The 16,654-nt window shown below is 48.0% G+C and overlaps 1 long non-coding RNA gene across 1 annotated transcript in view; it reads right to left on the reverse strand.

Moving 5' to 3' along the window:
• The window catches only part of LOC122160526, a 63,365-nt gene continuing 46,711 nt past the window's right edge, over positions 1-16,654 (reverse strand). The window contains exon 4 of the long non-coding RNA XR_006168852.1: positions 1-72. This is a non-coding gene — a long non-coding RNA (uncharacterized LOC122160526). The remainder of the gene's footprint in view (positions 73-16,654) is intronic.

The following is a 16,654-nucleotide window of genomic DNA, read 5'->3' on the forward strand; positions in this document are numbered from 1 at the left end:
GTCCGGAGCGGTGTTCGGTGCCGTCCCGCATTCCCCCTGAAGCCGTCCCGAGTCCAGAGGGCGGTAGGGTCTCTTAACAGAGAAAGTGCGCCTTAATTACTGCTGTTAATTATTAGCGCCGGTTATTGGACGCTGTTAGGAACTTCATGAAATAACTAAGCAAATCGGTAATCCAAGGCCCTACAACAACGAAACCGAACAGTCGCGTGAATCTGAGTAGAGCGGGGAATCGTTTTAAACGCCTAAAGCTTTGACCGATGTGCACAAGGCTTTTCTGACTGCCGGCCTGCCCCAGACGCGCTCCGGCCCGCAGTGCCGCCCGCATCCCCGCCCGCGCAGCGCCGCGATCCCTCCGGCCCGGAGCTCCCCGCGCCCGCACTCCGCCCCGTTGCGGTGTAACGCAGCGCTCAGCGGCACCGCGCGGCCAGCCCGGGGAGCGGGCACCCAAAGAGCGGCACCGCCCGCACCGCCCGCGCGTGTAGGGATGGAATCACCGATAGGCAAAGAGGTTCCAACCGTCGGCAAATCCTTGCCGCGTGTAAGAGTGCGCGAGGCCTCTCTGCTAACGAAAAGGCATCTTCCGCCCAAGTTCCTCGTTTACTTCTCAAAACACCCGAACGTTCCTAAGGACGATGTAATTTGCCTCGCGTTGCGCTGTTTCTGGGCCAGCAGAGGCGTTCCTTCGCCCCATTCCTCACGCAGCCCCGGGCGCCGTGCCGCGGGGGGCGATGTGCGGTGAAACCCCGCGCTGCGGCACCGCACCGTTTGGCTCTTGGGCGCCGCTCCCGTGAGCTCTGCTTGGAGCTGCCCCGTGCTGTAAGCTTAACGACATGCGGCTACAAACGCGGTAGTCCCTTAGAAAAATACTATAATAACTTGTTCTAGTAAGTACACCGTGCTCTGGAACTGAGCAGGACATCAGCGCTTTCATTTTCTGGAAATACACAACGGCTTCACGATATCCCGGCAATTGGATTTGACAAAACGTGGTACTAAGGAGGAGGTTTAACTCCGCTCTACCGTCAGCTGAACGCAATGCACACAGTAACGCTGCAGCGTACGGTGCGTTAACAGCAACAGCAACAACTAAAAGCTCTGAAAGGGAATTTCTGAGTCTTCAGAAAACAGATAATAATGCAATAATCACGTGCACAATTCCTCTCAGCTGCCCGCTTAATTTGTTCCCACCAGCTCAAGCAAAGCCCTCTAGGAGTGCTGCCCGACTGCGGCAGCGGTGTGAGCAGGGACAGCCTGGGGACATCGGAACCAAATCGTCCTGGGCTCCGTTTTAAAACAGAGTAATATCCGAATTCCACACAGAAATTAGACATAAGCGTTTGTTCTTTTCTCTGGGTGCAGTGCATTTAGAGTAACCAAGCGAGTACAATACTTAATCAGTCTTACACCGAAAAAAAAATCTTTCTTTGTTTTCATTTTCTGCATAGCACCATGACAAATAAAAGCACATCTCTCTCAATTGCAGCGGAACCTTTCAGCGCACTGTGAGCACACTCCGCAGTTACAAAACGAGGTACTTCGGGGACCGGTCCCCCAAACCCGCCCCGTGGCGGTTCCGTTGTGACACCGCCGTGCCCCACACTGACACCTCCGCAGCGCTCCCATCGCGGACGATCCCGGCTGGGGAGCGCCTCGTCCCGAGCAGCCGAAAGGCGCCGGGCGGCGCCGAACGAGAGCCGCGCGCCATTCACAGACGGAGCCGTCCGTCCGTGTGACAGGACGGGCTTCTCCTTCTCTCTAATTCGGCACCTTTCACGTATAATTTCGCAGTATTTTAACACGGTGTGAGTCACTCAGCATCTATTCAGCGGATCTGACAGGTGTCCGTTTCGCTACTTTGTTCTCCGGGAGCTTTTCAGGGCACCGCTGGGCTGCGCTGGGCGCGGGGCTGCCCCGAGGGCTGCGGGCCCGCGAGCTGTCGCTCTGCACGGCGCGCTGCAGCGCAGCATCCGCGCGTGTCGGAGAAGTCCGAACACGATCCCCGCGTGCCGACGTTCCTCGGCCGCCCAGCGGCGGATTCCCGATAGCCGGAGCCGTAGGGCCGCAGGGCCGCGCTCAGCACGGAGCCGCGCTCGAGAGCCGCCCAGCGGTTCCCGGCCCTGCGCAGCCCCCCGCCAGCCGCCGCCTGGAGCCCGCGGCCGCTTTGCTGTCGGAGGCCGAGCCCCCTCCCAGGACGCTCAGAGTTCGGGGCTTCTGTTTATTTTCTCGCTAAGGCTGAACACGCGACTTTCCGTCCTTCATTAAGGCACAGACAGCTCTAGGAAAGATAACGCATCGTGCTTATGGAGACTGTAATTTTGATACTAGAAATGTATGCGGTCTGGTTCGCCATTAGTGTTATAAATGACACGGGAACTCTAAGCTGAGGCTCTCCGCAGCCGTAGCTCGCTAACATCTAAATGAACAGACGATGTTTCTACTCGGCGTACTTCTCTGCAGTCTCTTTATGCCCAGCGTTCGCTATGAACGAGGGATCCGCGCTCTCACCGCATCCCGGACAGCCCCGACCGCAGTCCGGCGCGCCGCGCTAACGGCCGGGGGAAAGAAGTGCCTCTCAACTTACGGGGGCTGTAAGGTCTCAAAGCAAATAAACGTTATTACATTTTCATTTAGGGTTTCCCATGAATACCAAAGGATGCGATATTTCACACGTCGTTTCAGTGGCGGGGCCGCCCTGTCGCCCCACGCCGTACTGCGGAGTATTTTTTACCTCACCACCACCTCAGAAAAGCCGTTTCCTGAGCTTTGTGCTGCGCATGCCGGCACTGCGAGTCCCTGAAACGCGCTGCTGCCACGCGGGGCTCAGCGAGGGGCAAACGGCGCAGCTCTGCGCCGAGCTCTGCTGTCCCCGAGCAGTTCAGCATCGGTGCGCGCTGACAGCAATGCTGCTCTATCATCTGCTGACTTAAATATATTTGCATAACACCGCTGACGAAAATCTAGGAATATTTACAAGCGAAATGCTCGTGGAGTTTAAGCATACAATCTATAATCCTTTCTCTTTTTTTTTTTTCTTTTTTTTTTTTTTTTCCTATTCTTTCAGACCTCAGCTCCACCGAGGCTGAACGAGGCTCTGTTTTCTCGCTGCAGGTACACTCGCTTCAAATACTGCAGACGTAGAGCAGCGAAGGCAAAGCAGGGGCAGCAAAACGGGCAGAGTGCCGTGCAGGATCTGTGTGTTTTCCCCGCACCTCCTTCACCGCAGAATGACAAAGGACCCAAGGACACACCACGCTGGGGAATCGCCTGGGGAATGCCGTGGTCGGTTCTGCAGGGGATCAGAATGTGCTCCGGATGGCTCAATCTCACAAACGGCCGTTCTCCTCTCGTTCTTATTGCCTAAGATATGAATGTTCAAATTCAAGAATGCGCTTTCAAATCCACAGCACTCCAGGGTAATATTAAATGAACTCTATTTAATAAAACACATTCCAAGTTGTTATTTTGATTGGAGCTGTATATTTCTGTCCTGCAATAAGTAGCTCGGATTTCACCGGGTCATTGGAAATTTTCGAATCGGTTTCTCCTCAAATCATGTAAAATACAGACAGATAACAACGGCGTCAGATGCCTCTACTGCACAGCCAGGGACCGGGGCACAGAGCCGCAGTCAGACCGCGCCTGTGTTTATCTCCTGAGCCGCTGAATGAAATTTTGCCATCCTTCAGGAAATAGCAATTGTCCTTGTCACAAAACATCTCACATCATTTCGTGGAGCTCATTCATCCGGAGAGATGATGACATTCCATTTTGCCCTCAGCTCACTAAAATAAGAGGTGTTTTGCTCACAAATGCCTGTTATTACCAAAACACTACCATGATTTCATCAGCACGAACCGATGCAGGTGACACCACACACACGTCCCCGTCTTTCTGTTCTGTGACATCTGTTTTTCTGCGCTTTGACCCTTAGAACAGAAGGCATCGGACGCGATCCTGTGCTCTGGCCAGGGGGCAATCGGGGCACTCCTGGGGCTGAGGGCTGGGAGATGCACGAGCTCAACCCTCCGACTCTGGATTTTTCCTAGAAAACACACCTAAGAGCCCTGGCCCCATGCGGGGCAGCACTGCGGGACCACGGGAGGGAGCCTTCCCCTTCCCTTCGTGTTCCCTTCCCGCAGCCCTGGGATCTGACACCGCTCCCAGCTTTTCTTATGTATTTCCACTGCACATTACTCTTCTTCTGGTGTGACATCAGTGAGAATCGCTGTGGTGGAAATGGTAGAGCGGCAGTGGGAAAAAAAACCTGACAAACAGCAACAGCTTCCCAACACCCCTTCAAAATAATAACGATTTACCAAATGGTTGGGAAGTTGTTATAATTCCTTTTCCAAATTATTGCTCACCCTTTAGATTAGAAATGAGGCCAGGGTTAGCAATCAGCCATAAATGGCAGGATTTCTGAAGTAGAAGCACTTCTCTGATTGTGAAGTGGAGGCCATTATTGCCTTGATTGGGTCTTTTTTTTTTTTTTTTTTTTTTTTAAGCTCGCTTGATTTGAGGCTGAGAGCACACATTCACTACTGTACTTGCAGCAATCAGAGCTTTCCATGCTCTTTTTTGCACAGCTATTTAGGGTCCACTACTTTGGCACAGCTGCCACCTTTTAGCCTCCATCAAGCAGTGATATTTTTAAGCGAGTAGCAGTTTGTGTTTGCCTTTTCCCCTTCCACGCCTTTCTTTTCTCTTCCAAGTCATTCTTTCTTAAATATATATATATATTTATTTATATATATATATAAAATGTGTGAACTTTAATTCGAAGTATGAAGTTGAACGAAGACAGCTGAAGCTAACTGGGCATCAGCTGGACTCCAAGACACGTAACAAACCAGCAGTTACGTGGGGGATTGGAGATCCGTGATCCTTGAGGTCCCTTCCAACCCTGGCCATTTTGTGATTCTGTGAGAAATGGAGAAGTGTGACAGGTTCCTACGACAGATGTCAACTAAACACATGGGTGGAACAGCTGCCCACCCAGGTGCTGTAGAATTTTGTTCAATTGAAAGCCAGTCTCTGGACAAGAACTGCATTTATATCTCCTTTTTTTTCTTTCTTTCCCCCCCGGAAGGCATCCATTCCAGTGGCTCACTGTGTTTCCTGGCTCCTCTCAGCTTTGCTCCAGAGATGTACGGTGAGGTGGATGCTGGGAGGGGACAAGGGAAGCAGAACAAATTTTTTCTTATGGAAGCAAATGACACTGGCACTGGTTGGTTCTCTGGTTGAACTGCAGGGCTTGTCATGGGGACTGGAGTGATCACAGGGCTGGTTGTGAGGGTTGTGACACCTTCCAGGCTCTTTGGGAGGGTCAGAGTAACCACAGGGTCTGTCCAAGAGGCTAGAGCAACTGCAAGACCATTGCAGGGCTTGGAGCAGCCACTGGGTTCGTCATGCGGGTTGGAACAACAAATACCAGTGTGTTATCAACACTGCTTTTCTCCTAGAACCAAAAACATAGCATCATACCAGGCACTCTCAAGAAATCAAATCCATCCCAGCTAATGCTGAGATACCGACTCTACTGCATGCCCACATCTGAGGGCCCTGAGCCCCAGGTGGCAGAGAGCCGAGCTGCATGGCAGCCCCAGGGGGGAGAGCCTCATCCCACACAGACAGCGGGGTGAGGAGCTGCTGCAGAGCGTCCAGGGAGGCTGGAGCCCATTCTTCACTGTGGTAAAGGCTTGGGAAATCGACAGCGAGCTCTACCCACTATTAGCAGTGTTATCAGCTGTGCTATTGCATCCATTACAATCGGGGCCATGCAAATAGAGAAAAACAAAGATAAAAAATAAAGCAGAACACAACCTAGAAAAACTGCCCTTCATCCATCTCTACCATCTAAGCTAACTAAAGATGCAAGTTTAGCATCACAGGAACAAAGCAACTGTGATCCAGAAGCAGAGGCCTGGAGGGGAAGAAGCCCCCAGCTCACAGACCCAGGTGGCTGTGGTGTGAGCATTGGGGGCCTTGGCTGCTCACTTATCTCCCAGCTGGCCTGGCTTGCTGTTCTCTTTGGCTGCAGAGCAAATCTATTTCATTTGCAAGTAACTCTTAAAGTCATTAATGAGTTATTTTGGCCATGTCAAGGAAGTACACTGACAAGTAACTGACCCTGCAAAGGCCACATGTTGCAGAAACCTTACTTCAGGTAACTTAGACCTTTGAAAGATGTGCTGAAGTGAGGTTTCTCTTTCTTATTGTCAGGGGCAAGTTCAGGTCCAAAAAGCCAGACAGAAAAAGAAAATGGAAAAAAAAAAAAAAAAAAAAGACCCAATCATGTGTTGTGTCGTAAGGGTTTTCCTCTTCCTCAGAACGTAACTTTCACTTACCTTCTTTTTTCCAGTGGTGCAAAGGCCACCGAGGGGGGATGAGATAATGGCTGGGAAGAGGCACAAGTTCTATAGCATGCACTGAGAATTGGCACAAGGCTGAGCTTCCCCCTTGCGGACCTCATGTGAGTGCAGTTTTAGAGAGATGTGAGTTCTGGGTGGAAGGGAAAACCAGGTTTGTGTTGCTGTTCTTAAAAAGTCAGCTTGAAGCTGCCGAGAGGAGAGCAGTGCTGCAGAAGCCGTGCAGGGAAGGCGGCGGGGCAGAGCAAGGCACAGTCACAGTGCTTGCTTCACATCCCAAAACGTGGCACATTACATTGGAAAGTGAAGAAGTGGAAAACGTTAAATTTTGAGCAATCATGTGGTTGACATTTCAGCTCAAATGAGATGTTGGAAGAAGCTGTGGTTACTTATCCGGTACCATCATCTACAATTGTTCTGGATACTTCTAAAAGAAGGCGCATCTCAGGAGAGCTTCAGCACTGAGAGGCGGCTCGGCCGCTCGGCGCTTTGCCCAGGAGTGCCCAGAGAGCTCTGCCTGGCCAGCAACACCAGGACATCGGGATCCACACGTTTCCCTTGTTGTCAGATAATCCTAACCATCGCAGGACGTGCCATGCAGGGGTTGTAGAAGGGAAACGATCCATTTCATACACATGAAGCCATTTTCCTCAAGTAGAACTCCCCTGACTTCCACAGGGCCCTTTGGCTCCAGTTATCACCACAGGCAGAGCCTGGGCAAGGCTCCCTTGATCAGCCACGAGCTCCCTCATGTTACAGAGGAATGCACGTCTTATTTCCTCCCTGAAGTCCCAAGCTGAGTGCATGCGACGGCGAGAGCTCAGAGCTGTCACTGAGTGTTATCAGCTACATCTGCTCTGCGCCCAAAGCCCACAGCCAGCCCCAGCAGCAGGGCAGCACTGCAGGGTGGCAGAGCAGATAACATCTCTGTGCAAACCGACCTCCGCACATCGATTACATCAGTGGGCAGGGGTGGTCCCTCCAAGTCTGCTCCTTTTGTCTCAGTTTTACAGTACAATTACCAGCAGCAGTTTACAATTAAGGGGAATAATAATAACTGCATATTCTTTCACCTGCACACTCGGTTACAGCAGACAGCACGCTTTAATGGGATTGTGAAAAATCTGCGTTTGACCCATGCAAAAAAGTAAACATTCTTGTTCTGGATACTATATCATTATCACAACAAAGGGAAACTCCTGAAATCTGATGATTTAAACATCTGGAGAATGTTAATCACTTCAAAATGACGGATGTTTTTTATTTTAGCTTTTGACAGACGCGCTCCTTTCATAGATAGATGATTATTTACATAAATTACATCATCAATGGAAAAAAAATCCAAAACAACTTCAAAGGGTAAAGAGCTTAATTAAAGGGAGACTTTTATTTTTCTTCTCCTGTAGAGCACAGAATAAACAGAAGAATTCACAAAGGGAAAAGGTAACTCCAGCACCTCAAATACGGGCTGGCTGTGCTTGGGAGGTGCACGTTAAAATAGAGCCATAGCCATAACTAAGAAGCAGTGCAGAGGGAAACAGGCCGGGTCCTGCCCCAACAGGCACAGCGTGCAGTGGGAAAGACACAGAGCCAAGTTTCAGCTTGACTCTTTAAGCATGGCTTCAAAATGCACAGGTTTGGTGCCGCTCCAGCCAGTGCCTGCAGATCTGGCTGCTCCCTCACAGTGAATTTCATACTACTAAAAGCCATCAGCTTCAGCAAATGTACTCTCAATCAATCATATTTACTTGTTACGTGCCAGGGCTGCTCTGAAAGTAACGCCTCCTATTACAATGGCCCTCAACATCAGAGATGGATGTTGGCAGTATGGTAGCAGCGGTTGAACCTTTGTGCCAACATCCTGTTACATTTTTTTGCTGCATGACAGATAGCAGCAGAGGGGCAGTCTGACCAAATGGCATCTGAAGCAAAGGTGTGCCACGGGATTCCTTCATGCAGAAACAGTTGGAACCCACTGACATTCATCAATGTGTGCTGAAAGTTGATGGACACCAAAGAGAGGATGTTGAGCACAGAGAGGCGGCAGTGGCAACAGGACATCAAGTCCTTTGGTGTAGACATTAAAGAGCGTGGCATGCAGGCTCTTGTTTGGCACTAGAAAAAAAATGCACATTTCACGGTGGAGACTGTGTTGAAAAACAGTGTTTTGTAGCTGAGGATTTGCTCTATCCAATAGTGTTGTTGTGCGCTTTGTATCTGCTGTGCCTTTTGTGGAAATAAATGGAAGGCATTACTTTCAGAGCAAGAAACCCATGTACACATTTGTGAACCAGCATCAAGTTCACCAAAAGCAGAACTGGGACCAGCAGCAGCCCTTGAATCTTTTCCCCCAGTCCTGAGCCACCAGCAGGAAACAACCCCCAGAGCACAGCCGCTGTGCAGCTGCAAGAGCAGAGTGGGCTGCAAGCTTTCAGCACCCAGCACTTCATATTCACTTACAAAGAAGGCTGCAGGAGGCAAAGAGAGGGAAAATTCAACTGTGCAACGCCTGCAGAGATAGCTGAGAGCTTTGGACACGGCCAGGTGATCGCTGGGTTAATAGAAGCAGACTGTGGAGCACTGAACGTTTCAGCATTGTGCTGGAAGGACAGCTCTGCTGACAACATTCACTGTCACCGGGCCGCTTACGTCTGTCGGACTTGAGAAAGGTCTGAGCTGGACCAAGCATGGGGAGAAGAAAAGGGAAAAAGACAGCTGAAAGCAGTGCACGGCAGGGCAGGGTCAGCGCTCCCACGGTGCGTGCTGCGGAGCAGCGGCGTGCTGCCTGCGCTGCGGGCACAGCCCTGCATTTAGCTGATCAGCTGCAATTTCCTCCTACGCTCTGAGCTGATCTGCAGGCTGACCTCAGACAATTTGTCTTCTTTCTTGGAGAAATGTCATCCAAAAGGAAGCTATTAAGTCAAGAAGGTAATGCTGCAGGAACAACCCACTGCATAAACAGAACTTGACCTAGGGTAATTTATTTCTAGTCCTTCACAAAGGAACTCCAGAGAGATGATCGATACATTTCAAGACCTAAATTTGTCAATAAAAATGTGAGTGGAAGAATTTTAGACAGTGTTTGTGAGAGGACGTCTGCGATAGTTGAAGCTGAGAAACTGAAGAGAACCCTAAAACAAAGCGCTCAAAAGTTGAGATTTTCTGTCCCTTTCGCAGGATAAACATCTGCGGATTGCAGAGCTCAGCCCGAAGCCGTGCTGAACAATGTCTGACATCTAATTCCCACCATAAATACATTAAACTGCTTTAATGCCCCTGACACTTAACACTACGACAAAGGTTGGCTACTTACAGCCTTAATTCTTCAGCAGCTTTTAGAGGCTACTAGAATTTGGAAATGATTAAATTAAAAAATAAAATAAAAATGGAGAGAGATACAAAGTACTGTAAGAAATATGAATTTCCATTTCACCGTGATGAAAGCAATGAACCTGGACTGCGGGAGGAAGCCAATCTCTGCCTGTCTTCATTATTATTGCTATGCTGACATTTTGGTTATCCCAGACCAAAGGCATTTCTTTATCCAAGACTGGTTCTCAACACTAACAACTGGATGAAACAGTTCGTTGCATTTATCTTGGTGTATGATTTCCGAAGCTATGAAAAGCAGCTCCCTTTCTTGCCTGGTGTTTGCACTTACATTATGTAGCGTACTTACAGAAGCATCAGCATTTGTAGTTGAAGGAACATAATATACGTTTCCTTACTGCACATCACAAAGCCTACTTGAAAGTAACTGACCAGAGTGAAAAACCAGCACGTTTGCCAGCTTGTGACCACCACACTGCTCCTGGGTGCCCCACCGCCAACTGGAAAGGCTTCCCTCTGTTCTATGCCAGAGGAGCAATTCTGTTTCTTGGCACTCTTTGTACCTTCTTCCCTCATCCGACATTTTCCACTTGAAATTGCAACTTTTTTTCCCCCCCAAGAGGGGTTCGCTTTGCTTACCTGAAGCCAAAAAATCTCTGTTTTCTGTCCAAGCTTTATTTCTGACATAGATCCCAAACTACCAAAGGCTCATTGCACTATTTCTGGCAGAATGACTCACACATGTAATTTTGTCATTGGAACAGAGTGCAAGCCTTCTTTAACAAACAATATATTGCTAGCACGATTTCCTGGACTTAGCCCAAGATAACTGCAAGCAAGGGACTGCAAGCTCTACCTTCTAGGCACTGCCCAAAGGAAAAAATAAACAAAAACATCGTTGCATCATCAGCCTGGCTGTAAGGCGACTCTTACACACTGTGCTGGGCAGCAGACTGGAGCAGTACGGGGCTCAGGGACAGACACCAGGGCTGCCCCTGCACTGCCGACTGCTCCTTCAAAGGACTAAGAGCCCATTCCCTCTCCCCACTGTGTAGCAACTCTGGGCCTCTCTCTGTACAACACACCCTCATAGCAAAGAAGTCCAAAAGCACCCTTAGTGCCAACAGGAAGGGCTCTGCCAACAGGAAATTATCCCTTCTCTACTCAGCACTGGTGGGATATACCTGGAGAGCCATTTCAAGCTCTGGGCTCCCCATCCAGGAAAGCTGTGAACATATCAGAGCAAGACAGGCACAGGGTCACAGGGTGAGCACCTTCCACAGGAGTAGAGGTCGAGTGAACCAGGGATGTTTTGTATCAAAGAGAGAAGGCACCAGGGGAACCTTAGGGGCGTGTTTGAATAACTGGTAGGGAAACTAAAGAAAAGGAGGACAGGCTGCACTCAGTGCCACCTAGGGACAGGACAAGATGCAGAAAAAAAACCTAAAGCACTGGATATTCTATTTAAATCAAATAGTTAACTTCCTTCTTTATTTTTTTCCCCACTTGAGTGCTATCAAGCACTAGCCTGGGTGTCAGAGGGCTTGTGGGCCCCCCATCCTCCAAGATACTCAAAGTCAGCTGGGCAAGGCCCTGCTGCAGGTGGCCCAGAGCAGCTGTGAGGCCGACAAGCTGCAGCTGCACTTTCCACTCTCACCATCTCCACGGCCCGTCAGTGCATCACATCTCCCTCACAGGAGCTCAGCTGACAAGGTCAGCGCTTGCTGGCTAAGGCCAGCTTTTGCCATTGCCGGGAGGTGTTGTGCAGAGAGCCTGGTGCAAGGGCCATACGGCAGCCAGACCTGTCCCTGGTCCCACAACTCTGCAGTGCAAATCTGAATCAGCCAGTCCTCCCAGCAGGGCGCCAGGCTGTCCTATCCCTGCAGGCGTGCTGGGGATGGGGGACATACCTGCACAGAGCTTCTCTAGCCTGATCTCAACCCAGGCTTGCACCTTGCTCCCCAGCTCCTGGTTGGCAAGGGCGCAGACATCACTGTGTACCATCTCACCATTGCCTGCTGCTCTCTGGCATCTCTATCCACAGAACCTGCCTGTGGAGCAACATACAGGTTTTAATTGCTGACTTCATCAGCTCTGTGCCATAGAAAGCTACACAATTTGCTTGTTTTCTTTGTGCTGCTAACCTCTCATCACAAACATTTATAGGGTCACGTTTTCCTTTGCACTAAATTGACATAGCTGTGATAAAATCACAGTGATTATACTGGCATACCACAGGAAATCTGGCCTTTTTCTTTAATCCCACAGCACTCACAGCAGATAGTAATAAAATCTCATTCAATAATTTCAATTTTACTTTTCCAGCTCATTCATCTTGAATGTGATTTACTGTTGCATTGACCCTATTTTTCCACTTTAGATAATTTTGAAGGGTCTGCAACATATCATTGCTGAGTTCTTCAGCTCTTTGCAGAGTTGACTAAAACCTTTTTCACGCAGAGTTGTTTAGGAATAGGATGTATAGCTACTTCATATCAAGAGCATTCAGACATGTATATAAGTGGCTTGCACTGTTTTAGAGCTGGAACCAATTAAAAAAACCTCAGGGTAAAAATTTCAGGCAATCTGTTCTTGTCCATCTACATATATATATATATATCTCAGCTAAGGTTATCATCCATTGAATTTAATTTAAAGAGTACAAGCAAGTAGATGAATAGGTGGACTATTTCTCCTGAACACTTCTCCTTTGCTGAATTTTAAGTTTAATTGAGGTCTGGTACAGTGCAGGCATTGAAAGGTTCTGGGATATCCATATCATCTCATTGTTCATTGCCTTTGAATCTAACTATCCCAGAAAAGAAGATAGAGCTTTTAGGCCCTCAACTCTGGAGCTATCTTCTACAAGTGACTGATGGAAAACCTGCTTTCTTGATTTTCAGGGCACACAGTAAAACCTATTATATATATATTATATATATATATATATATATATATTTTATATATATATATATATATAATTTATTTTTTTTTTTAAATGGAGAATATTTGTACTGAGTATGGGCTGTCAAACTCTCTAGCATGCATGTTTGCCATGATCAGTAAGTAGAGAGGTGGAAACACTAAAATAAAGAAAATCAGGAGACAAACGATAAACATAAATCAAAGGAGAGTACAGAGGTATAAAATGCATGGCCAAAGCTGAGTAAAAAAAGATAACAGCGTGCCACTTAAACACAGCAGTCAGTTCTGCCACAGCAAAGGAAAGGGACCTCAGCTCAAGCCTCAAATGCTTAGTTCCAACATAAACAAATTGTTGAGAAGAAAGAAAAATAGATTGGTGAATACTGTTATTTGCCCTGCAGCCTGTGTCATTTGGTTTTAATTAAAGGGCAAAGAAGCTGCGCGAGCATCCCCAGTTCATACATCTATGTCCACAGTGACTTCAGAAACGGGCTCACAGAAACATGGAACAACCAAGTTGGATTAATTGTCAAGAAAGGCATCACAGGAGATATCTGAACAAAAGCAAAGTATAATTTGGGTTCTGTTAACTATAATTCCTTCCACAGAAGCAAAGCAGCTGAGGCTGCTGACACTGCAATTCTGAGATGCAAGCACCAGAGTACACTGAGAATGCTGCCAGCTTTAAACAAGAAGTGAGATATCAACAGTCTGGTGTAGAACTGATGTCCAGGGTACCAGCAGCCGTGGCAGCAGCACAGGGCTGCGCCTCCAGAAGGCAGAACTCCTCTGCACTGAGCAGCAGCAGCAGCGGCAATGCCCTTCCATCGGGGCCTCCGCCTTCGTGCCAGCCGTCTGTGCCATGTCACAGGAACCAGCAGAAACTGTGACCTGGTCAAAACACTACCAAAAGTTCTGCTATTCAATGCTGTTTAAATGGAATGGGGCTTTCATCACAGCCTGAAGATCAATGTACTCCCACTTCAGCGTCCTGAATGAAGGAAGCTCCAATCAAGGACCTCATTGGTGAAATGGTGTAGTGAGTTTTCACCTTTCTCCCATTTGAGGTGAATGTACCTCTGTCCTCCACTGCCCAGTAAGGGAGCAAACAGAACGACAGGAAACCTCACAGTTCCTCTGGGATGGAGTGAAATAAGAATAGCAAAATGCCCGTCCTCTGCCGACTCAGACCTCCTCCTCTGGCCCTCCACTGGCAGCACTGCCAGGGTCTGCAACATGCAGGTGAAAAGCCAGTCCCTCACAGCATTAAACAGCAGAACTGAAGTGGTAAGGATGGGAGAAAAAAATTATTTCATTTTTTTTTTTCCACAAGTTCATTAAAAAACTATAAGTGTGTTAAAAAAAAAAATCAGAATTACAAAAAATTGAATATTGTTTCTAGCTCAAAAAGCTGAATCTAAAGCCAACTTATTTTTTTATTATTTTTAATTTTCTATATATAGAGAGAATTTTTAGTGAAATTTGACTATCAGATATGCCCCATTCTTCCTACAACTGCCAGAAGGCACTGGTGGGTCTTACTATCATAATTATTATTTGGCATTATCATTGCTATTGTCCGTGAGGATGATAGGAGATAGCAGAAATTAAATGAGAAATGCACAGAGAGGATCAGAAGAGCACAAGCAGAGCTTCCTCTCAGAAAGAGAGAATAGAAGCAGATTTGTTTCTTCATTGAAACGATGCTGCCTTGGGGAGCAATGTAAGACATGTCCAGGGAGATGCAATACCCTGAAAGGACTGCTTACAAAGCCTTAGCTGCAGTCTTGGTTCTATCCTGCTTGCAAGTGAGAAGTAACCACTGCCCACAGTAACTGCCATCCAGACTGCACGGGTCACAAAAGTCACAAATGGGTGACAGTGAGAGACTGAGCTTACATTTCACTGAGCCCCTCACAGGGAACAAATAATTTAGATGCTTATTACAGACTTAGAAAAGAGAAGTTATTGAAGATGGAAGGAGAGGAAAAGTCAGGAGGTGGTAAAGCGTGGAAATGCATGATTTCACCTCTGGCTCTGGGAAGGTTTCCTTTTTGGAAGCTGATGTGAGAAGGCCAGGTTCAGACAGGGACGTAGCCTGCCCCAAAGGGGTTACACAAGTGAACTCAAAGGAGAGCATACAAGAAAGGGTGGCTGGTGTCAGAGGGCATTGCAGAAGGGATGCTGCCATAAGTAAGCTCCATATGTGTCTGCACCAAGCGGTCATATGGTCCCTCCTGCTGTCACCCTACAGGGCAACTAGATCCAGGTCCACACCAGCTTTCCTGGTGCACGCTTCTTCAAGGAAGGTCACCAGCAGACTCAGAAAGAGCAGGCAATGTTGCCATGCTCCTGCCCTGAAAAACTGGGTGTCAAAAGGGGATCCTGGTGGGGAATGGATGGGGAAAATCACCTCCTCAGCACCAGGGAGTACAGGGAAGAGAAGATGAAAGGCTGTGTGCCAGCCTGAGCCACGGGGCACTGTGTTAGTGGCTGGAGTGGGCATCAGATGGGGCAGCCCATGGCCACCCAGGAGAAGATGGGGTGGTTTCATCCCCCTATAGGTGTTTGGTCTCTACAACATGTGGCACCACCTTTGCACCAGCAGCACCAAGCACCTGCTGAAACTGATAGGAAGCAGGGAATGGCCTGAGGCTTCTGCTACCTGTCCCAGAAAATACCAGCAAGAGTTACAGACATTTCTGAAAAAAATGTAACGGTAACTATCTGTGCTTTCACAGATAAATCTAACCAGGAAAGACCTGGCAGTCAGACAACGGTAAATGGCATCCTTTGAGCTGCAAAGAGTGACTGATACTCAAAGGTAACAAACCTAACAGTGCAATCCAGTACTACCAGCTGTTCAGTGTAGACATAAATAGTGTGAGCTTACACTTTTCACGCCATATTTTCACTCAATACCTGCCAAAGGTCTGAGCCAAAATACTGTCAAGACTCTGCTCTTTCCAGTTTTGTTTCTTTGAGAGAGAAAAAAAAAAAAAACACAAAGGGGACTCCTTTGAACAAACTAAAAAATATGCACTCTTCCAAATAAATGGAAGAGAAATAAACAGCGAAAGGAGCTGTCACCAAAATCCCAGAGTCCCAGCAGTCACAGTGATGTGAACAACCCTCCAGTAACCTTTTAGCTGTATCAAAAGGAAGCAAGTTGCTGGCAGCATCACTGAGATGATTACTCAGCTCTTCTTGGAAGCTGACATCCAATTCTTATCTCACATGCCCCATGCTTCATGTTCTGCAACAGTTTAAAGAAAACTCAGCCATATCTTCCCTTTATAATTAAGCTCTTTCAACCCATTCCTGGATGACTTTGTCAGATCAGGAGACAGAGCGAAGATAACAGATAAACGTGAGATTGAGAAAAACACAGTCGTTAACCTGAACCTTTCATCCACCCTCTGTGACTGAGCTCCCATCATCATTAGCCAAAGCAAAGTGCCCAGCACCTGGTGCTAGAGGTGCACTTGTGACCCCAAGTCTTGGGCAGTACTTCGCACTGCCATCGAGGCTGTGCAGCTCGCTGTATTTCGTACATCTTTCCTTCTAAAACCCTGAAGAGGTAACATTGCATGCCACTTTGCAGAATGTTAATCGAGGCATAGTGGGGGTCTGAATGATTTACCTGGGGCACAAAGGACGCCACATCACAGTGGGAAGTTGAACATTGATGTGCAGAGTCTTCGGCTTGTTCTCCAAACACATTTTCCACATCTAATGTGTGTTCAAAGGTATGTACAGTCCAGCAAGAAACAGCAGAAAGCAGAGGCGCAGAAGTGATTAAAAGACCCTTAGCTGTAACCATCAGTGCATCAGCTCAGATTACTCTGACACACAACTTGGCTTTGTCCTAGCCAAAAAACAGAGCTTCTTCTAAGGAAAGACTGAGAGGAAAGCAAAGAGGAATTCTGCCCATAGTCAGAATAGTCCAGAAGACTGATTATCACCCACACCACAGTACTCACTATGAAACCAAGTTCTCATAGCAGGTTGACAGTGGAGCATCCCAGGCC

The sequence above is a fragment of the Centrocercus urophasianus genome, unplaced genomic scaffold (genome assembly GCF_019232065.1).
Source record: "Centrocercus urophasianus isolate 14NV4802_14NV808 unplaced genomic scaffold, USGS_Curo_1.0 seq_18, whole genome shotgun sequence".
Taxonomy (NCBI): Eukaryota; Metazoa; Chordata; class Aves; order Galliformes; family Phasianidae; genus Centrocercus; species Centrocercus urophasianus.